This window comes from Pristis pectinata, chromosome 20, assembly GCF_009764475.1.
Source record: "Pristis pectinata isolate sPriPec2 chromosome 20, sPriPec2.1.pri, whole genome shotgun sequence".
Lineage (NCBI taxonomy): Eukaryota > Metazoa > Chordata > Chondrichthyes > Rhinopristiformes > Pristidae > Pristis > Pristis pectinata.
The window spans coordinates 33,250,387-33,275,146 of NC_067424.1; the positions used below are offsets into that span (position 1 = coordinate 33,250,387).

General features: G+C 40.8%; 1 protein-coding gene across 1 annotated transcript in view; it reads left to right on the top strand.

Moving 5' to 3' along the window:
- The window catches only part of tmem9 (transmembrane protein 9), an 88,024-nt gene that overhangs the window by 42,465 nt on the left and 20,799 nt on the right, over positions 1–24,760 (top strand). The window lies entirely within an intron of this gene.

Here is a 24,760-nt window from a genome sequence, read left to right on the forward strand (position 1 = left end):
TTGTCATATTTTCAAACAATTGTGATAAATTCTTCCCTCCATGATTGATAGCTGGCAGACCTTCCTAAGTTTTTGGCTTTGCTCTTGGTTTGTGTCTAATTTCTTCCTTTGTGTTTTGTGCCAGTTTTTTGTCTTTTTGACGCATTACTTTAAAACCCGCCTATTGATTTCATGTGCTGCTTCTGAATTTCTTAGTAATGTAACAGTTTGATAGTTCAGTATGTGCAACACTCAAAGCAGAATGGAAAATGAAAAACCATTGGCTTCAAAATTTTATTTTGACAGAGTTCTGATGTAGGTTCTCAGGACGTCATGAAGTCAGGTGACATCTCTTTCCACAGATGTCACCTGACTTCTTGAGTGTTTCCAGCATTTTTTGCTTTTACTTCAGATTTCCAGCATCTGTAGTTTTCTTATTTTCAAAATTTTATTCAGTTAGTTTATGTCAATCCTCAATTCAACAGAATAGTTCGCATGTGTATAACCTGTTACTCATTTTGTCCAAAGCATTTTTACAGCTGGAAACCCAAAATAATACTCTCGGCGTTAATGTGAGTTCACTATGGTTCTAGGATTCTTATTCGAACTAAACCAAGTGAGAAAATAAAAATGCTCAGCCAATACAAAGATACACTTCATTTTATCCTATCCAAAGACATGTAATAAACCTATTAACTTTCTCATGCATTTTGGTGTGTAGTATTGTAGCAATTGTACTAATCCTAGTAGCATCCAGTCTATGGATAGAAGCTGGCGTATTCCGGTTTTATGCCATGTCAATGGAGTATCTGACAGACAAAGGAAAATGATTATAGCTTACTTACAGTCTTTGAAGTGAAGTTTTAACAGAAAATATTCTCATATTTGCTTATTTTCTATGACATAGAAGTGGGCCATTCATCCATCTAGTCTGTGTTGGGTCTGAATACTCCCATCAATCCCATTCCCCCACTTAGTTTCATGTAACCTATTCCTCTCACACACCCATAAATTCCACCCTGATCCTCCTACCAACTGGAGCTATGAGGCAGCAACACTACCTACTGTGCCATTGTGCCATCCTGCCATGTATGTACATGAAACACAATGATCAAAACTCCTTAAAAGGCAACTAACATGAAGTGAAGATATGTGTCACTTTGGTGACAAATATATTTGATACTAGACCATTGAATGTTGGGATAGTGGAGCTTTCGCTTGACCTGTTGCCAACTAGGAAATGAAAATTTCATTCTGGGATCAGAAGGAAATACAGGAAAAGTATTGAGAGTCAAAATCAAGCTTTAAAAGGCAGAATGTAGAAGGTAGCAGTAGCCTGTGTGCATTAGCTGGACTAGAGGAAAGTTACAATTACAACCCTATTAGACAGCTATTCGAGGGAACTTCAGCTTTATGGCCATGGGGAACACTTTCTCTCAGCAGCTGTTATTCCAATTGTAGCGACAAACTCACATTAGACCTAATAATTTATGTGCTCTGAACATAAGGAAACCTATGGTTACATTTCTCACTGATCCAATGAGCAAGGCATTACAGAGTTACAAGATCACAAGACAAGGGAGCAGAAGTAGGCCATTCGGCCCATCAAGTCTGCTCCAAGGAGAAGGGAAAAAAGAAATGAGAAATTGTGGGGGGGGGGGGGGGGGGGGGGAACGCAAAAAAAAACACACTATTCTAACCCCAATTTCTGGCCTTATTCCCATATCCCTTGATACCCCCACTATTTAGATATCTATCTATCTCTTCCTTAAACGCCTCCAATGATCTGGCCTCCACTGCTGTACGTGGAGTCCAACAATGTTGTATAGACAGTTCATAACCAGTGCTGAGCTGGCCAGGGTAGCAGTTGGAAGGTTGCTAATGGCAATTCAGAATCAGGTTTATTATCACTAACTTATTTGATGTGAAATTTGTTGTTTTGCAGCAGCAGTACAGTGCAAAGACATAAAAATTACTATAAGTTACAAAATAAATCAATAGTGCAAAACAAAAAGAACAACGAGGTAGTGTTCATGGGTTCACAATTGACACTTTAAAACAGAGCAAAGGATACAACTGGACTGTTAACTCTCCAACAATCTATGCACAGAATTCAGAGACAACATGGTTGCTTCCAGCCCAGTTGGTCTTTAACCTCTGGGGACTGGTGGCCACAGTGCAGGATCTGTCCCACAGATTAGTCAAGCAGCAGCCAGAAACAGTTGTACTCACAGAATCAGACTTTGTAAACAACATGCTTAACTCTTCCACCGTAACCTCTGGGTGTATCCTGTCCCACCGCCAATGGGAGTTCTCAGCATTGACTCCAGATTCCATGAACAAGGAAACCCCTCCCCTGATTACCACCTAATTCCCTCCCTTAACTGATCTAACAGTGTTCCAACACTTGAACAGCACTTGGCAAAAACACTGAAAGCAGCAAAACACAGAATGCACTCTGGGTTGGGAAACTCCATGTCCATCACCAATAGTGGCCGGAAAGTTCAACCACTGACCTAGCTGCCTGAAGGATATAACCGTCAGACTGGGTCTGTGGCAGTACTGAGAAAACTGCCGCAAGTATTGAGCATTTCAATGTCCCAGCTAGCTTTCTTCTATCTACCAATACCACGCACAGATTATCTGGTTGATATTTGTGGAATTTTTTGGGACTGGATTTCTGCCTACATACCCTTGCTTACAAAGCATAATTTATCAACCAAAGCGCATTAAGATATTTTGATCAACTGATAGGCCACTAAATAAAACTGAGCCTTACATACAATGTTCATGTTTTTTATTTTTTTGGAGGGTAATTTTTCAAGCACTGAACAAAATTTGCTCATTGTCCCAAAACTCACCTATGCCTTTGGGATATTCTTTTAATTTTACCTTGAGAACTTTCTTGTTGATAGTTTGAGCTTTTAAAATTATCCCTTCAAGTTCATTCCCTGTGTAATCTAAAAATAAAACGTATATTTAAGATCAAACAACTCAAAAAAGCTTACTGCACTTCCTGCCACTCCTGTTTTAATAGATTTATTGCAGTTATTTCCTACTTTGTTACAGTGTAGTGATGCTTCTAACACAAGGTTGGGTGAAATAATTCCTGCCAGTCTGTGTGAGGGCTGATGAGAGCCAATGTAGGTGGTCTAATGATATTGAGAGGAAATGAAAAATAGTACAAGTGCTTATTATGGGGTAAGAAATGACAGTGTGAGGCTGGTTGGGTGTCGGTGAGCAATACCTGGTCAGACACTTCAGGATATCGTTACCAGCAACAAAAACCTTTGCAGGTCTGTGTTTAAGAATGAGCTTGGGACATAAACAGAAACCATCAGGTTGTTAAAACATGTAGCTCCTGTGGCTATGCCTCGACTTTGGATAGCATATGAAATCCGAAACTACACGCTCTTGATGGTACACAAATGCTTTTTGAAGTTAATGGTCATGGACAATTTAAACTAAGATAATTTCCATACACCTGTGATGGGTCTGTTTGATCATAAAGAAGTCCATACCTGGCCTGATTGGCTGGTGGGAGATGTGTACTTTAAAGCCATTTGAGCTAGCAAGGTCCCAGGTTTGGTTTGTGGCATCTCCAAGATTTACAGCTCCTCAGTGCTCTGACTGAGAGGGAGTGCCCACTTTTCCTGCTCCCAGATTATATTTGGTGAGTAACCAACAATTGTGATGCTATCCCAGTTAACCAACTGCCAATACTCTCTCAGTCTTGCACACAAGTAATAGCCCCTTGGTGAAGATACCAGAAAGATATTGGCTCTTGTAGTTTTGGTTTTCTCATATCAACCTGTGCTCTCTGGATGACTGATCTGAGGAGGGTCTAGAAAAAATATTACAAATTGTGAACATTGCAAATGCTTCCCTATTTCAGCAGGTAAGCGATCATTAGGTATGGATGGATGCAAAGCTTTGGAATTGCTCTGAGCTGGCCTGGTTTATACATCTGTGCTTTAAAGGCAAAGAACTACAGATGCTAGAAATCTACAACAATAACAGAAAATGCTGGCGGTACTTGGCATTTGTGGAGAAAGGTCATCGACCTAATACATTAATTCTAACTTGGTCTCCATAATTGCTACCTGATCAGCTGAGTATCTCCAGCATTTGGTGTTATCCACTTGTGACACTTTCCCACTTGTGATGTGTGCTTATTAGGCAATAATCATAAACATTCACCAATAAGTGACTGTCCAGAGACCCTGGTCTGGCACTGAAACTAGTGTGCTTCTGTGTTAAATTGCCATTAGAAGCAAATCTATCATTCATTCAGGGGAGAAAATAATTACAACTAGAAAATAAAGTATAATTTTAATTCTGACATTTAGTCATAAAACCACATAACTGTGCATAGCACTTGCATGATTAGACATAATGGTCGCTTTAATTACAATCAGGTTGTCTTGTATGCTTTCTCCAGTTAAGCTCCAAACACTTTATCAAAGAGGTGGGATTGGTCTCAGTGGCCAATGCAGTCCCTGCTCCAGAAAGAATTATGTGATAGCAGAAACTGTCTGATGTGATAGTAAGCTTTGTTTACCTGAAAACCAAATTTAACCATTTTAAAAGACTACCTTTAATTATATGCTGTGGGATCTGATGATAATGTAAGGAGGATACAGGAAGTGGAGGAAAAGTATGTAATCAACATTTTGGGGTTTAAGAAGAAAGAGACAAAACTTCAGCAGAGGAGGATCCCACCTTTATGAAAGATCTCAGGCTGTGAGATGAAGGATTCTAGCCTGAGAAGTGAAGGATTGCAGCCTGCGTGAAGGACCTCAGGCTGGGATCCTTCGCACAGGCTATGAGGTGAAGGATCTCAGCCTGTGTGGAGGATCCCAGCCTGCGAGTCAAAAGATAAGACTGGAACATTCACCACCGTCCGCAGCCATTGATGCTGAGTGGTTGATCATTTTTGACCTTCTCCCGAGGCCTCCTCCAGCAAAAGTCTTTAGCCAATTCAGTTCATTGATAACAAAAAGCTGTTGAATGCACTAATTATAGCAAAAGCTACAGGCCCTGATAACACCATGACTGTAATGCTGTACTCCAGAGACAGCCACACCTGCAAAGCAGTGTCACCTCCTGAGGGCACACACCACCAGACTCAAGGACTGTTACATCCCACTGTTATAAGACTATTGAATGGTTCCCTTATACGATGAGATGGACTCTTGACCTCACAATCTACCTTGTTATGACCTTGCACCTTATTGTGTACCTGCAATGTACTTCCCTGTAGCTGTGACACTTTATTCTGTATTCTGTTATTGTTTTTACCCTGTACTATCTCAATGCACTGTGTAATGAATTGACCTGTACGAACGGTATGCAAGGCAAGTTTTTCACTGTACCTCATTACAAGTGACAATAATAAATACCAATACCAATACATCACCAGCATCTGTTCCACAAAGTATAAAATTGCCTGCTGTGCCATGGTTCACAAGAAGCTCAATAAATCCAGTACAGCCAATTATCACGATATCAGTATACTCTCATTCATTTGAATGAAGATGTCAAGTGGTACTTTCTTCCAGTAATTTGCTCATCAATGCTAAGTTTAGGTTCTTGCCAGAACCATTTGGATCCAGATTTCATTGGCCAAAACAGAGCGAAAAGAGCTGAAATCCAGAATTAATGTATGATTGAGTGCCAATGACGTTAAAGAAACAATTGACCAGGTGCAGCTTGATGGAACCCTGGTAACACTAGTTAATGAGGCCCTGAGGGAAATCCTACACAGGCTGGTCTCGAGCCTGGCACTGATGTTGGAAGACAATCATCGTAGCCCAGAAAATTACTGTTCAACAATGACTTTCCCTCCATCATCAGAACAGAAGTAGGAATGTTCGCCCATGATCATATGTTGTTCAGTTCCATTCACAGTTCTGTAGATAATGATGCAATCCATGCCACCTGTAACAAGACAAGGTTTGACCTTATAAGTTACAAGGAACAGTTGCACTGCATAAGTGTATGGCAATAACTATTTCATCTTTTAGTTTCTTTATGACATAGAAGAAGACATATGACTGAGTATATGTTGGCTCCAAGAGCATTCCCATCAATTCCATTCCCCCAATTATTTCCCTGTGAACTATTCTCTTTCACATGCCCACTAACACTTGCCAGATTCTTCTACCACCCATTCCACAAAAATGGTAATTTAATCTACCAGCACACCCTTGGGATGTGAGAGGAAACTGGAGCAACTAGAAGAACCCCACATGGTCACAGAGAGAATGTGCAAACTCTACACAGACAGCACCAGAAGTCAGAATTGAACCTGGGTCACTGGAGCTGTGAGGCAACCAGCTGTGCCGCTGCTGCTCAACAGGAAAAAGAGTATAAGCTCTTTTCCTTGACGTTCAAATGCATTATCATTGCTGAGTTGCCCGTCTACAGCTGGGGCTTTAGCATTGACCAGAAGCTCAACAAGTCCAGCCACACAAATACTGTGGTTACTGGAACAGGTCGGAGAGTAGGTATTCTACATGGAATGGCTCACTTCCCGACTCTGCAAGCTTTCCAGCACCTGCATTGCATAATTCAGGATTGAGGTGGAACTTGGATGGATGAGGGAAGTCCAACAACCCTCAGGAAGCTTGAACCATTTGAGACCTCATACACTCCTTTCAACATTGCTGGGTCAGAATCTTGGAAGTCCCTGCCCAACAGCATTGTGAGGATGCAGTTACCACAAGGACTAATGAGGTTGAAGAAGACAACTTATTGGGGATGTAAAGGTTATAGGTACAGGCTTTGCTGGTGACACTCACAACCTAGGAAAAAATAAAGAAAAAGGATAATATTGTGTTAATGCAGTATTTTGCATCATATGCAGAGCAGATTTTGCTAAACAGTGAAAAAGTCTTTAATCTGTTTAAAATGCAGATGTACTGCTTGTTTGGCACCCAGCTAGTAATCAACTGTACCCCGTGGGTATAGTTGAATACTAACTGAGTGCCAGACCTCCGGCTCCAACAGTGGAGTTGACAGCAAGCCATGTACCAGTAGATTCTTATGTTGCACAGCCCGAGTTCAGGCCAGAATCTCTACAGCCCTAGGCACAAGTCAGCTAATTTTACCTGTATGCTGTTTGCAGTAATTTTAATATTCATTTTGGCTATGGCACTATGTAATGTGCCAATACAAAATAGAAAGGTCCTTGGTGTGATTTCTTATCTATGTTTGCTTCACTCACCTCAGTCTGAAGAAGGATATGTAAAGGATGGATGGAGCATGCAGTAATACTGCACCATTATCTTTACATTAGGTATGTAGAAAATTGTATAGATTTCTGTCGTCAGGTGGTAATAATGAATTCTGTAGGTGCACATTGCAGTACATCATTGGGTGAGACCCCCACTGAGATGTGCTCAGATCCAAGTTGAGTGTGAACCAACTTTATAGTGGAAAAAACTTAGAAGACATAAAGAAACTTAATACTGACTGACAGCAACTGAACAAATCACACATGACTGAAAGTAACTAACATGATGTAACATTTAAAATGCAGATGTTATTGTTTAAAACCTCAATTTTGAGATAGTAGAGATGCACATTTTTAAAGGCTAGTCTTTGCACTAGAGATCTTCTCAGGTATAAAAATAAAGACTTTTGTTTTTTTGAATCATGACACAGACCAAACTGACACACACACTGTAGTTAGTCCTGTTGGCCTGACTCAGGTAGCCAGGCTCTACATTGAGAAATAGGACCCACTTGCTGTACCGCCAGCACTCTCAGTCATTTGCAGGCAGATAGCCCCATCATGTTCCATGGTACCAAGCCTTGGTGCACTTATAAAGAGCTGGCTCAACCTCACCTGAGCCTGAGGATTTCTGATACCTGAACCTGACACTGTAAATCGTGTCAGTCAGGCAACCAGCCTCCTCTCTGCATTTGTAGCATCAATACTAATTTTACATTTGTATTTTCACTTTCAAATCAGTGCAAGATCAGTTGCAGATATGAACAGAGAATTGGGAGATGGTTTTTATCCAGAGAAGTGTGAGCTGTTGCACTTTGGGCAATCAAATGTAAAGGGAAAGTACACAGTTAATGGCAGGACCCTGAACAACACTGATGTACAGAGGGATCTTGGGGTCCAAGTCCAAAGCTCCCTGAAAGTTGCCACACAATTAGTTAATAGGATGGTAAAGAAGGCGTATGGCATGCATACCTTTATTAGTTGAGACACTGAGTTCAAGAGTCAGAATGTTATGTTGCAGCTTTATAAAATTCTGGTTAGGGCACATCTGGAGTATTGCATTCAGTTCTGGTCACCCCACTATAGGAAGGATGTGGAGGCTTTAGAGAGGGTGCAGAAAAGGTTTAACCAGGAGGCTGCTTGGATTAGAGGGTATGTGCTATAAGGAGAGCTTAGAAAAACTAGGGTTGTTTTCTCCACATAAATTTATAAGATTATGAGAGGCATAGATAGAGTAAACAGCCGATACCTTTATTCCCAGGGTCAAAATGTCTAATACCAGAGGGCACGCATTTAAGGTGAGAGGAGGAAAGTTCAAAGGAGGTATGTGGGGCAAGTTTTTTTTACACTGAGAGTGGTGGGTGCCTGGAATGTGCCGCCAGGGTGGTGGTGGAGGCAGGTACGTTAGAGGCATCTAAGAGGCTCTTAGATAGTCACATGAATATGCAGAGAACAGAGGGATATGGACCATGTGCAGGCAGAATGGATTAGTTAGGTGTCATTAGCTTAATTAATCTGGCGCAACATCATGCTGTACCTTTCTATGTTCTAAGTGGGCAAGGTGTATCACAATCTTCTAGCCTCATCCCACAGCATGCAGTATAACTGCAGTCCTGGCAGTAATGTAATAGCAGTAGGTGGATTTGGAGGGTGGGGTTGAAGTGGGGGGGGGGAGGTGGGAGGATCCAGGGAAATGGAGGAGGTGGGGAGAGAAGGGCTGAGGGAGACAAAACTTAGCATTGAAGCAGTTTACCACTACTTCAAGTCGATGCAGAGGATGGCGAATCTTTGGAATTTCCTACCCCAAGAGGGTGTGGAACCTAAACCACTGGGGGTATTTAAAGAGAAAATAGATAAATTTTTGGAAGATCAGGGATTGAGGGCTATGAGGACCTGGCACAGAAGAGGAGATGAGGCCTGAGGCAGATCAGCCAGATCATCTTGATTGGCAGGGCAGGTTTGAGGGGCCGAGTGGCCTACTCCTGCTCATTTTCTGGGTGCCATGTGCAATATTGCCTGGGAGCAGTCCAGTGCATGGGTGGTCTGTGATAGAAACACTGTCTTCCTGAGTATCTCCTTCCCCCTTGCTCGGTTTACAGTCATGTCCCAACAGAGGTTGACAGCAGGCTACTGGTATTAAAGTGCTTTATCTTCCAAGCACTGCTGGCTTATAGCATATTATGTAAGTAGCTGATACCTGAGAATGACCCTCAAACAGAAACGTTCTTTCTTTGAGTTGTGATATAAATTATAATTCCTAAATGTGTATCCTTCTCCTTGCATGTTATTAACAAGCATCGAGTATTCCATATTTTGACAGTTTTCATCCCCTCGGTATTTTTGAGATTGAATTACCTGTGTGTTTTTACTCTGTTATTTTTTGGGGTTTACATTTGCTTGAGTAAAAGTCAAGCTGTCAGATTGGAGGAAGGATGTTTGTTTTCAATCATACAATTGCATTCCTACGATGAGATGCGAATTAATCCCTTGAGTGCTGGGTGGAGATCTGAATGTGTCTTGACAGTTTGTCTTTGTCATAGGAGACTTGACTCAGCCTTACAGCATGGTTTTAATATCTTCGAGGTCAGCTTTTCTTTGTAGTTGGTGTGCTTGTTACGAAGACACTTTGATCATGGCTTGTCCTTTTGTCAGTTTTTCTCCTGTTGTGAAGGTTGTGAATACCTCAGGATTCAAGCCACAGTCTAAAACAAAACACTAAACAGGCACAAAATAAAATGCAAAATTATTTAAAACCACTACTAGCATTTAAATATTGAAGAAAAGCAAATCTACCTACAAAAACTGTTCATGTTTCATGTTTTTTCCAATGGACAAATTCAGAAGGAAATGTGAAGCTTTACCTCAGGAATTCATCTTGCAGGGTGAGCGGTTAAACGGAAAGAAAGGAGAGAATGGGAGATTTGAGGGGTTTGTGGCCATGTCTGAAAGAAAAATACTTCATGGCATAGATAAACCAGCATTGGCCAGCCTTTGCCAATCAGGTGATTGATTAAGACTCAAGAAATTCTGCAGATGCTGGTATCTGGAGCAATACACAAAAAGTGCTGGAGGAACTCAGCAGGTCAGGCAGCATCCATGGAGGGAAATAAACAGTCGATATTTGGGGCCGAGACCCTTCATCAGGACTACTATCATTAACATTTATTAGGAGGCAATTGCTCACAAGTAGAACATTAAGTTTGACTATAGCCAAATGAGTGTGCAAAATAACATCACAAAGTACATAATGTTTCAGTTTTGACATCCTGCATCAATAATGTACCAAGAAATTGAAAATACACAACACAAAGTCGTATGCTTTCATACTTGCCTGCCGAACATAAAACTCTCTGAAGTTTCAGATGATGCCAAAGAAAGGTGGAACTTCCGTTATTTATCACTTGAAGTTCAGCGTAAGATTATTTGACCTGTATGTCCACATACAAAATGCTTGTGCAATGTACGAGTACCTTCTAAAGTGGCTTGGGACACAGCTAATTATGCTTATATTCACTTATCCTTTTGTTTTCCTTTTATTTGAGAAGGATGCTGATTATTTTCTTAAGGAATTTTGTAGATAAGCACTAAATCAGAAACAAAGTGTGTGAGCATTAGTTGAGGACAGAATGTAATGATCCTGGTGCCATCCACAAGTAGCCCTATTCCCTGTACTGCCTAAAAGGCTGTGTGGCAACTATCATAGAGTCATAGAGTCTCACAGCACAGAAATAGGCCCTTTGGCCCACCAAGTCTGCACCAACCACCAAGCAAATCTGTACCAATTCCATTCTGTTCTCCCCACATTCCCAGCACTTCGCCCCAGATTCCACCACTCACCTGCACACAAGGGACAATTTACAGTGGCCAATTAACCTACAGACCCACACGTCTTTGGGATGTGGGAGCAAAACAGAGCACCTGGAGGAAATGTACGCAATCACAGGGAGAATATGCAAACTCCACAAAGGCAGCACCAGAGGTTAGATTCAAACACTGGAGATGTGAGGCAGCAGCTCTACTGCCTCAGTCACCATAGCACAGTAGTACTCATGTGCAGTAATAATGCATTTGAGCCTTACGTAGGTGGACAAGAGCTATAAATGAGCACTTCACAAGTTTTGAAGATGATTCCAAGTGTATAAACTATGTGTTTTGATTGATGCAATGCACCTGAATACCAGTTCTCTGTTACACTGCAGGTTGTGAGTTCATGGTTGCAGAAAGTTTCGCTTGTACTGAGAAGAGTGGGTGCTGCTGAAAATTTGAAGTCTTTAGACAAAAGTGCCAAGTTGGTGTGGTTTGGAGATGGCCTAGTGATCACAACTGTTCAAAAGCGGACCTGTTACATCCACCCCCCTGTGCTTTTTTTGGCAGTCAACATCAAGCGTAGTATGAATCAACCCCAAACATAGGGAACTGTAATCTGACCTGCACAACTTCATTTATTTTTGACTGAACCATAATTGATTTGCAGATTGCACCAGATTGATTCCAATCTCTGTCATGCACCTAAGTAATGAAGCTTAACTTCTGTAGTGTTTTTACATACTACAGCTCTGTAATGGTGTTGCTTACAGCAAATCAAAGAATACATTTTTATTTAGTAATCAGCTTGTTCTCAACAAAGGGTAATGGGAAGTTATTACAAGAAATATGGGCCTACTGAGAGGGCATTAGGTACAGATATTGAACAGCCATCTCCTGGTGACCCACCAGAACAAAACAGATTATTGTGGACAATGAGCATGGTCATATCCTTAAGAAATATTTATGTCATAGTTTTCAATAGAGTGCATGAACAAAAAGAATCTTAAGCTGCGTAAAAAAAGATATCTGCCCACACTTCCTGTCTATAAAATCTGTCAAAATTTCCCATTAAGTTCTGATAGAACTCTTATTTATAAAGTATAGTCAATGTGTTGAAATGTCCGAAGGCACTTCACAAGTACAAAACAAAATGTGACACTGAGATGCATAGCGTGATATTATTGCAGCTAACCAGCTGCTTGGTCAGGAGGTAAATCTTAAGGAGTGTCTCAAAGTTCAGCGGTAGAAAAGTATTGGAGAAGGATGGTGTGGTCAGGTGTGCCAAAGGCTGTTGACCGGTTGTGACTGATATGGCAGGATGGCTTACCTTTGTCATAGTCACATAGGGGTATCATTTGTAGCTTCAACAAGAGCCGTTGAAGCTTGGTTCCTGGAGTGATGAGCATGGACTTGGGAGCTGACTGCACATTCAAAGAAAGGGGGAAAGCTTGTCCAGAAAGGGGGCAAGAACAAAGAGGATATTTTATGAGAGGAATGATTGAGTCCTACAGCATGGAAACAGGCCTATTGGCCCATCAAGTCCACGCCAACCATCAAGCACCCATTACCACTAATCCTACATATATCCCATTTTATTCTCCCCACACTCCCATAAATTCCCCCGAGATTCTGCCACTCAGCTACACACTAGGGACAATTTATAGTGGCCAATTAACCTACCAACTTGCATGTTTTTTGGCACATGGGAGGAAACCGGGGCAAACAACACAGCACCAAAGACAGGATTGAACCCGGGGCACTGGAGCTGTGAGGCAGCAGCTCTATCAGGTGTACCACCGGTGGAAGATTTGCTGCATCCAATTCTTTCAGCTGTTTATTTTATCACATGTAATAAATTGAATCTGCTTCTGTGATGATGGGGACTTCAGGATGGAGCTGAGGTAGATCATCCACTCAGTACTTCTAATTAATGATACTTGTAGGTGCTTTTTTTTAATTTCAAAAGTAAATGTTATTCATAAAAAAAATATACAAGAAATAGAAAATAGGATGTGGCTTTCTTAACATTCATACTGTTGTTCAGTCTATAGATTCGTAGTGTTGTCAAATCAATACATTCGTAGCATCATCAAGTGAATACATTGTATGTAAATCACCAATGCCACTTAGACAATACAGCCTTTAAGTGTTTGCAGGGCTGTTGCCCAGGACCTGGCCCTTCAGAGTCTAGTGGCAGCAGGGCCTTAGATTGCTACTCAGCACTAAAGAAGAAGGAAACCATAGATACAAGTGGGTAGGAGAAGGGAGGGAATTGGATAGTCCCAATCTTAGCAGCTGGGACATCCATAGGCTTCTTGTTGGAGGTGAGAATGGAAGACATGTTAAAGGAATTTAAGGCAGTTTGCAGTAGAAAGGAAAAGCCAGGAGTTATGTTTGCCTTCCAGGACGGTTCTGTTTTGGTAGATGAGGGCAATGCTCAATGGTATGAAAGACACTGAAAGATGCAGAGATCAGGCAATACCAGAAGGGACAGTCAGTCTAATATAGAGTATGAGGAGTAGGGCATCAGAAGAAGAGGTTACAGTGTGATTGAGCAGAAATTGTAACAAGAAGTGAGATAGTCGGGCACCCTATGAGCACAGTTTTTCTTTTGCAGAAACTTCACTAAGCTTAGCTCAACAGTACTTCACCTCTGACACTGAACTTGAATATTATTAAAAAAATAATGACCTTTCATTTTACATATTCCTATTTTAGCTATTCTTTCATCATTTTTGAGTCAAATCCTAGGACTCTCCTACATATCCGTGCATTGCACAAGAACTGTAGAGGTTCAAAGAAAATGCCCACAGAATCGTGGAATTTTACAGAACAGGAGGCTCCCATCAACTCACTGTATCTGTGCCAGCTCTCTGGTAGAACTTCCCCATATGTTGGTTTACTTGCCCATCTCCTGCTCTTTCTCCATTGCTTTGTAATTTTTTTCTTCTCTTCATGTTTAAATCCACTTCTTTTTGGATGTTACCAGTCGGATTGGATTGAATGCTATCCAATCGGCTTTTGCCTTCCTTTCAGACAGTACATTGCAGATCATGACAAATCATGTGCAAAAGAGAAAAGTGTTCTCATTTGTGTTCTTTTGCTGATTGTTTTAAAACAATCTCAAATCCTTTGATTCTCGAATTGATATATTTTCATTCCTCTATCAAAACCACCCTTAGTTTTAAACATCTCTATCAAATAACCGTTGCTACTGATAGTACACCCCCAGCTTCTGCACATAACTAAAATCCTTCATTTCTGGAATAATTCTAATAATATCTCTTTGCAATATCTCTGAGATCTTTATATGTTGGTCAAGTGATCTATTGGCCAGTGGTTCAAAGTAGTCTCATGAAATGAGAGCAGATGGAGGTGGTACCTCCAAAGTTGCTTCAGTGCTGTACTGAAGGCTGTACAAGGTTCTGGTGGAGCATAACCCTTTACATTGTTCTGCATTTGATGCTCTACTTTCCTATACACCGTGTTAGTTATCTTACGTCCAGTGATGTGCTATGCTAATGTGCTATCTCCTATTAGACTGTCATTGTCCTATAATATTCTATATCTATTTGCACCATGCTCAAGTGCACTGTGCCCAGAGGTTCTGTTCCAATTGCATTATACTGTTATCTCCATGTGCATCTTGCTGTGTCTCCCCCAATCAATATCTTACATAATCTTCTGCAATCACATTCCCAATCATTGCTATGTGGCACACTGTGTGAGTGATAGGTAATGACATGGGGCTGTGGCCATCACCATTTCCTCAGGAAACATTATGGTCAGCATTAAACTCAGTCCAGCCTATTCCTTCCACCTGCTAAATGCCTTTTTTTTTGTAAATGATGAGCTATAAGATATAATTCATTAGTTATTGCTACCAATTTGGACACAGTTCATAAAGTAACATGTTTAGAAACTAGCCAAGTACATACTTTAGCATTATGAATGTTTTCTTTTGTATTAATGTATAAAGAGTGAGTTGATTCTCTGTAGGTCAAATAGAAAACAATATTACTCTGCAATGCCCAGAATGTGTTTCTAATTTGTTAACTAAGTGCCTTCAGCTTTCTCTTGAATTAATCCCTGTTTAATGGGATATTTAACAATCTTTGAAGAATTTTATTCCTCAAAATCTTTCCCGTAATTGCACTACATTTTTGTTAAAATTGTTTAAAACATTCTTGTGTTACATTTCAAACTATATGATAGGATTCAGTAAGAACAACTGAAGAGATGTCATTGTTCAAGTTAACAAGAGTCCATGTTCTTCCTATGTGTTTAATCTTTTGGACCGTGATGCTGATTACTTTAGAAGCTAACCATTTAGTTCGATCATAATACTGAAGAAATTAGAATTTTCGAATGAATCTGCATTCCTCTACAGACTTATCCATTTTAAAATGTCTGCCATTAAGTACAGCATCACTGAGATGCTGTAATTAGATTGAAGTGATTGCCTTTATCTTAAGAGAGTAAATATTATTCTTCATGTCCTTTATGCTTTGAAAGGCTGCTTTAGTGTTTCTGTTTGGTCAGAGGACAGTGTAAATTTTGAGTTTTATTTGTTAACTTCTAGAATATAATGTAAACTTCAAAGCCCATTAAAAATGAAAATCCATTGTCACAGTAATACTTCTGCCTGTTAAGTATGGAAGTTTTAATTATTAACATTTGAGGTTTTGAGCAAAATGTTAGCAGTAAGGCAGACATCAAAGCAAATCCAGTATCCTGCAGATATCCAGTGTAGGACTTCGAGAGGAAGCAGCCCAAGCCTTATTTGTTCCCTGTTGTTGGTTCTAGACAGACACTGTGTGTAAGATATTTTTTCTGTATTCTGATTTTGATGTATTATTGTAATATTTATTTATTGCAAGACTTTCAATTAGTAATATTTGATACCTTTAAGTTTATATGGTATCTATTTGTCATATTTTATCTGTTTTTAACTTAGATATTAATCATTTAATTCAGGAGAAACTTAGTGCTGCCCAGGCCTTAAATCGGTGCCTTTCTTTTAGTCCAAGCAGTGGTCAAAAGAACTTGAGAAACAAACATGCCTTTTATTCCCCCTTTGTTATCCCTTTTTATATGTCTAGAATGAGTTTAGCAAACCGTGCTTGAAGCTGATAAAAGCATATATTTAACTAAGATTGTGTGTAAGTAATTGTTAACAGGTGGCTCAGTAAGTTACTCCCTCCCAGATGAAAGAACACTCCGCAAAAAAAAAGCCATAATTTTTAAAATCTCATAAATCACCTCTTAGGTATCATCCCTCTGGTGGAAATTTGAAATCATCCTGATGGTGCAGACCCTTTTGCTTTAACATCCTTCCCTGATGGACACCGCCATCTGTTGCCGGACAGTGTTTCATATGAAGCCATCATTATTTTCGTACATTTATAATATACACTCCTAATTATGAACCCCAAACTTCTACTTGTTTTTCAGATTGGCTTTATTAATGTGTACTTGCACTTTCATGGAATTATGTATTTAAATGGTCATCCACACCTTTAGTAAGTACAGAAGAACTAGAAGCAGGAGCAAATCAAACCAGTTCTGCCATTCAGTAAGATCATGGGTCCAGCTTCTCACCCAGTCCCCATATCCCTTAATACTCACAAATCTGTTGATCTCAACCATGGATATGCTCAATAAAATAAGAATCTACTGGCTTCTGAGGAAGAAAATTCTGAAAATCTTCAACTCCATGCATCAAGAATTTCTGTCTTATCACAGTCTTAAAAGGGCAACTTCTTATCCTGAGATGTTGCCCCCTAGTTTTAGTCTCCCCACCAATGAAAACAACCTCTCTCAGCATCTACTTTGTCAGTCCCTGTCAGAATAAGATCACCTACCATTCTTCCATACTACATTGAGTAAAGTCTAGTCTTCTCCAGTCTCTCATCTTCAAACAACTCTTCTTCCCAGGGATCAATCTTACAAACGTATGCTGTACTGACTCCAAGGCCAGTTCATGCTTTGTCAGATACACAGACCAGAAATGCACACAGTACTCAAATGAGGTCTCATCAAAACACTGTGGGACTGCCCTTTGTACCACACTCTCCATGCATAAATCCCAGTGAACCATTGGCCTCTCTAACTTCTTGCTGTACCTGCTTGCTTACATTCTGCATTTCCTGAGACAACACATCTAGATCTCTTCGCACATGTGCAAAATACTGCAGAAGCTGAAAATCTGAAACAAAGTGGAAGGTGCTGGGGATACTCAACAGGTCAGGCAGCATCTGTTAAGAGAGATTCAAAGTTAACATTCTGAGTCTATGATCTTTTGTCAGAACTTAATCAAAACAATTCTGATGAAAGATCATCAAAATTGTTCTGATTAAGTTCTGACGAAATTTCATCTCCACAGATACTGTCTGTCCAGTTAAGTATTTACAACACTTTTTTAAATTTTATTCCCTCTGGGTTGAATGTTTATAATTTCATATTTTTAAAAAATATCTGTTTTTCTGTACTTCACAGAGCACAGCCTCACATTTTTCCACTTTGCGTTCCATCTGCCAGCACCTGGCCCACATGCATAACCCATTCATTTCCTTTTGCAGACTCTGTCTCCCCCTCACAGCTCAGTCTTTCACCCAGCTTTGTATCTGCAACAAAAATTTGGCAATTCACATATAAATTGTTAATAACTGAGAGGCCAACATTAATTCCTTTGGCATCCCGAGAATAGTCTGCCACATAAAAAAGACCTATTATTTTGTTTTCTGCTCTTTAATCAATCCTCTGTCCGTTCTGTTATGTAAACCTTAACCCCTTGGGGTCTTTATTTTATGTAGCAATCTATTATATGGTACCTTGTTGAAGGTTCTTTGAAAATCCAAATAAGCTGCCTCCAAGGGTTCCCCTTTATCTACCCTGCTGGTCACACTCACATGAAAAATTATTTCATTTGTCAAACATCACTTTCCTTCATATAGACACACTTATTCTGTCTAATCATGTACTGATTTACCAAGTATCCTGTTATTATCTCCTTAAAGGTTGGATTCCAGTTGTGTTTTTCTTCTAAATATATACCCCTATTCCAACTGCAATTCTACTGCAGTCCTTCTGTATGAGGTACCATTCAAACAGACTGCTGGAATGGTGTTGAGTTTCTTGAATGTTGGAACCGCACTGGTCCAAGCAAGTAGAGAACAATCCATCATACTCCTGACTTGTGTTTTGTAGATGATGGAAAGGCTTAGGGGAGTCAGGAGGTGAGTCAGTTATTGGAGGTGCCCAGCCTTGACTTCCTCTTCCAGCCACAATATATGTGTGGCTGTTCCATTTAAATTTCTTTTCAGTAGTGACATACAAGATGTAGATGATGGGGAGCACGACTCTTGAATGTCAGTGTGGCTAAACTATTATTGCAGGGTTACTGAATTAACTTTTATGGTGTGAACATTACTTGCCTGATGCAGGTATTGGTTGATTTCATATTTTGAAGAACCGTGAATGGAATTAAACATTGTGCAATCGTCATTGACCTTCTCCATTTTTGTCCTCATGATGGAATGAAGGAAGGTCACTGAGAAGCGGCAGAAGATGATTGGGCTGGGATGCTGCACTGAAGATCTCCAGTGGACACGTCCTGGGGCGAAGGTGATTAACTTCCAACAAGCACAGTTTTCTCCCTTTGTACAAGATAGGACTTCAACTGGTGGAGTTTACCCCTTGATTCCCAACAATTTTACCAAGGTTCCTTGATGCCACACTTAGTCAAGCGCTGCCCCGATGTCAAGACTGCCCTCTGGAATTCAGCTCTGTCTTTATGTTTGGACCAAGGCTAAAGCTGAATGGTCCAGGCAAGAACCCAAACCAAGCAGGTTATTGGTAGGTGCCACTTGGCAGGACTGCCATTGGCACCCTACAGAACTTGACATGATTGTGAGTGAACTGATGGGACAATTAGTTTGAATTTCTTCTTTTTTTGGACAGGACATACCAGGACAATTTTCCATATTGCTGGGTAGACGTCAGTGTTATAACTGAGTTGGAACAGTTTTGCTAGACAGACAACTAGATCTGTAGCACTAGCTTCAGCACTACCTCTGGGGTGTTTTCTGGTCCCATTGCCTCAGTTTTCTCAACTCTTTCTATTTAGTAAACTTCTGCGATAATGGGGACCTCAGAACAAAGCTGAGGTGGATAATCCACTCAGCAGTTCACATTGAAGATGCCTATAGCATTCTGTGTTGGGATCCACCATAGTTGAGCCTGTCCTTGGAACCAACTGTTAACTATTTCATTGTCCGCAACCATTCATAACTAGTTGAATTGATTCTGTGATTACAGGTTTGCTTAGCTCCAACTATTGAATGTTCTTTTTTTCTGATTAGCAATCATGAGGTGCTGTGGTGCATCTTCATCAGGTTGGCATCCCATTTTCAGATATGCCTGTGTTCCCCCCAGCACACCCTTACTGAACCTGGGTTAGTCCCCTCTCTTGATAGCAAAGGTAAAATGAGGGATATGCCAGGCTACAAGGTTATAGATTTGTAGAATATAATTCTGCTGCTGCCGGTGGCCACTCTGCAATGTGTTAATGCCTAGTTTTGAGCAACTAGATTTTTCTGAATTTATCTTATCTGGAGCAATGATAGAGTGGCATTGCATGTTGAAAGGTGTTCACATTGTGAACATGAGACTCCCGCATTAGGATCTATCACTGTAGAGAACTGTGTGGTGGTCACTCCTTCCAATGTTGACTTGGACAGAGGCTTCAGGAACAGTCAGATTACTGAGCACAGTGTCAAGTGAGATTATCACTTCTGTTGATGTCCTCACTGCCTGCCACAGACCCAGTCTGGCAGCTTTGGCCTCCAGGCGCAATTTACAGTGGCCAATTTACCGACCAGCACGTCTTTAACACATGGGAGGAAACCCAAGCACCTGAAGGAAACCCATGCAGTCACAGGAAGAACGTGCAAGCTCCACACAGATAGCACCAGAGGTCAGAATTGAACCCAGGTCTCTGGAGCTGTGAGGCAGCAATCAACCAGGTGTGCCACTGTGCTGTGGAGGTTGACTAGACTTAGAGCATGTTTTAATCACAATGGTTCTTCTGGTTCTGTTCTTATTCTGTTTTAATGGTAGCAGTTTCTTTTGCAGCTGAGTGACTTGCTAGGCCATAAAGGACACATTCCAGTGGGTCTGCATTAACCAGAATGGATAAGAGCGGCCAATGTTCCTTCTCTGAACCAGATGAGTTTTTAACAGTAATGCAGTTATTTCATATTCACCATTACTAAGAGATATATATATATATCTTTCCAGATTTACTTAATTAACTGAATTTGGTTCCCTAACTGCCATGGGTGGATTTGAACTTGTGGAGCTAGATTATTAGGCCAGGTCTCTGGAATACCTATCCAGTAATTTAACCACCATGCCACTCATGCTTACACCGTTTCTTAATCCTTAATCTTTCCAATAGGTCATTCCTTAAGATATACTCTGAGAGCATAGAGAGTTCATAAAGAAGTTTTGTGTGAGAGGGAAGCATTTCCATGTGTCAGATCTGCAGGTTAGATACACAGTGGCTTCGAAATTTCTTCATCAAGTTTTAATGCTGTTAAGAAAGGGTTATGTGACCCCCCTAAGAGCTTCAGAAAAGCCTTATAAAAATCACGGTATTCCTTTGCAAAGTTCCCAGAATAGCAGTCAGGCTCCTCAATGTATCAATTCACAGTGTCATTTTCAGCATGTGAATTCTGTTGATCTGTTGCAAAATCTTGCAGCTGTGAACTTGGCACCCAGCCCTTAGAGGAACAAACCACAAGACAAGCAGTACTGACTGCTTAAAGAGTGAATGCAGCAATGATGGGATGGGCGGAAGTGTTCCCTAAGTGGATCAGAGAGATCTGGGAACTGTAATGAAGAAGCGTCCACCAGATGCATGTCTTTGTGCAAGGGGACCCTCTCTCCTAGAGTAAAGAGCTTGAATGAACTCTAATGCACTGGTGAACAAACTCCAAAATGTGCCTGGCATCAGTAGCAGCAACCTGGAATGACCTTGAGGCTAGAAAGCTGAGAGTGACCATGACATCCATGGACAAAGCAGTCAATGCATAAGTGTGAGTTTGTGTTGAGGCCGTAGGAAGTCATAGACCTCAGAGTGGACAAAGAGCGAAGTTGGAGTGTTGGGCATCTATGTGGTGTTGTTTTCAGGGGAAGCAGGGCGAGTTCTCAGAATAAATTAGGGCAGAATGAATTTTGTGTAGTGCCTGGTGACAGAGTTTTAATTAGTTGAGCTTCCACTTTGCTTCTCCTTAAATTTATTCCTCAGATAATCATCAGATAGATTCCACCTTTGTAATATTCAGCATCAAAATAGCAGAAGAATATTAGTTTTACTATTGTTCCATATTTCCCTATGACATTAAAGGAGGCCGTTTGGCCCACTGAGTCTATGCCAGCTCTCAGAGCAATTCCATTCCCACCCAATCTTTCCTTGTAATCTATTCTCCCCACATTCCCATCAACTCCCCACAGATTCTACCATTCACCTTCACACCAGGAGAAATTTACTGTGGACAATTAATTTACCAACCCACTAGTGTTTGGATGTGGGAGGATACTGGAGCACCCAGAGGAAACCCCTGCGATCACAGGGGGAATGTGCAGATTCCACAATGACAACACCAGAGGTCAGGATTGAACTCAAGTCGCTGGTGCAGGAGGCAGCAGCTCTATGTTATGTATCAGGATTTGTTTGGCTCCCGGTTGAGCAACCTGATCTTAAGATTCTTATTCTCGTTTTTAAGTTCCTTCAAAACCTCACTAATCTCTAAGTCCCTCCAGATCTATGGGATATTTGAGTTCCTCCAATTCTACCGATTACATACCTCTGATTCTAATCACTGTTTTGACCATATAAAAAACACACACATTCTCCTCTCTACAAACTGAAAATACTGCTGTTTCCATGATTCACTGGCTTCCTCTACCCGCTACTCTCTCATCTTCTGTCAGTGGTGATTGCCTTTGGGATGCAGTTTAACAGACTCCTGGAGATTTCCATTTATTTTTAACTCTATGGTCATTTTTAGCATGTGAAACTGATTATTTAACAATGGAGTTAAGCCTGGTCTGTAACCATTAACCAAGTGGATGGTCCAGTGTGGAAGATTGAAAATCTGTCAGGGAAAAAAATCTCTGACTATTCCATGACTCAGGTTTTTGAAGCCAATGGACACATTCCTACTCCCTGCAAGTGGAGTTCAATTGAGAGAAACATCTTGAATCTGGATAGGACATAGCTAGTCACTGGGTGACCTTTTAGCCCACTGAACTACCAAATGAGTTAGTACAACTTTTCTAGCTTCTCAAGGTGCCAAGTAGCAGGAATTCTTTTAGGAAGGAACATGAAGTATCAATCTCTGTTACTCATCTGTGAAAGGGAGAAAAAAAACCATTAGTATACCCATTCAGAAGTGATGTTATTCCCCTGACTCATGAATTCCGTTTCTCTGTCTGTGAAATTGGATGACAGGGCTCAGACTTAATGACTATTTTCTTAAACTTCAAGCTGCTGTACTCCAGATTGATTGATGCAATACATGTATGATGATCATTGTTGAAAGCTCTGTTTCAAATCTAGCCTTTGATATTTGCTGCTCAGTGAAACCCCTTCACTTCCCATCAAATGTTTCTGTTGACAGAACTGCAGCACTCTTTGCTTCATGTTTCCCAGGACTTTTGAGAGAGATTTTTTTCTCAATTGCACCATGTACACTTTTGGCATGAAATGCATCCCAATGATAGATATGCCTCTGATCTTTGCGAAGTGTTGAGATCTATGAATTCCTCACTACTTTACTACTCCACAAATCTTTGACCCTGCTGTTCACAAATCACTATTTTGTATCAGTCACCATCGTACAGGAAGAGCAATGCACAGACAGAGCTAAATGAGGCCTTGACGTTTTCTTTAATTGCCATAGTCATCTTGGTCACCTCCTTAGCATCTATCTTAATTTTGTAACTACGTTTTCTCCATCTCTGTGGGAACGTGAGGTGAATACATAAGCTAAGAGAGAAGAAGCTTTTTGACAGTGTTCCCAGTGACTACAGCCCTGTCCAGATTGTAAAAAATCATAAGAAAATAGAAGCAGAAGCCAGCCTCTCAGCCCTTAACCCTGTCCCACCATCCAATATGTTCACTTCTGATTTGCCCCAGACCACATCTCCCTCTTCTGTAATGGTTCCCTGTAGCCCCTCAATATCAGATCCTATCATCTAACATAGAACAGTACAGAACAGGAACAGGACTTTCTGTGAAACTTGACCCGTGCTGTAATAAAGCAGACAACAGCAGGACCCAAGGAGCGTACGATGAATGCTTTATTAGTTTAACGCTAGTGGGAGTGAGGGATACAGAGAAAGAGTAAACAGCGTAACCCCAGCTCTGTACTGATCCCCACTCAAAGATTTACATGTTTGTGTCCCTCCTTTTATACTTATTTAAAGATGCCTACGTGTGGAGTTGCACATACTTGGGCAGTTGCTTACAGCAAACTTTAGCAAAACAAGATATGCCTTAAACACTTCTTTGTTTCTGCACCTGCCCCTGAAGTTGTGCCGAACTAATTAAACTAGTAATTAAACACCTAACTAAACTAATTCCTTCTGCCTACACAATATCCATATCCCTCCACTCTCTGCACATTCATGTGCCTATCTAAGAGCGTCTTAAATGCATCTATTGTATCTGCCTCCACTACCACTGCTGGCAGTGCATTCCGGGCACCCACCGCTCTCTGTGTAAAAAATAAAATTTGCCCCGCACAACTTCTTTGAACTTATCCCCGTCTCACCTTAAATGCATGCCCTCTCGTATTAGACATTACGACCCTGGGAAAAGGATACCGCTGTCTATTCTATTTGTGCCTCTCATAATCTTATAAATTTCTATCAGGTCTCCCCTCGGCCTCTGCCGCTCCAGAGGAAACAACCCAAGTTTGTCCAACCTCTCCTTATAGCACATACCATCTAATCTAGGCAGCATCCTGGTCAACTTCTTCTGCAGCCTCTCCAAAGCCTCCACATCTTTCCTATAATGGGGCAACAGAATTGAATGCAATACTCCAGATGCGGCCTAACTAATGTTTTATAAAGCTGCAACATAACTTCCTGAATCTTGAACTCAGTGTCTCGACTAATAAAGGCAAGCGTGCCACATGCCTTCTTTACCATCCTAAAATGATTTTAAGAAGAAATACAAGAGAAAATCTCCCAGTGAAATTGTTGTCTTCCGTTATGATTAAATTGAGAACTGTTTGCAATTATACAACATCATTAATGTAGAAACTTTCTCAAGTGTTTCAGAGGAGTACAATAGATACTGAGCAGAAACAATGGGGAGACAACTCTGGATGAAATGAAGGAACTCAGTTACTTGTTAACAAGAGGGGCTCAGAGTGTAGACTGTATAATTAATGATGAAACAAACAATACGTATGGAATGAAGTACAGACCATAGCCAGAAGTGAGTGTGCTTGGGATGCTGTGAAGGTAGAACTGGATAAGTTTGCAAATGCAATTAATTTCTGGGGATCAGGGCATCACTGGCAAGGCCAACATTTACTGCACATCCCTACCTGCCCTCGGGAAGTTGTTGGGAGCTGCCTTTATGATTTGTGGCCGTCCTCATGAAGTTAGAGAGGGATTAATTCAGACATTAACATGTTCTTTTGGTGTGTTAGCCATGCA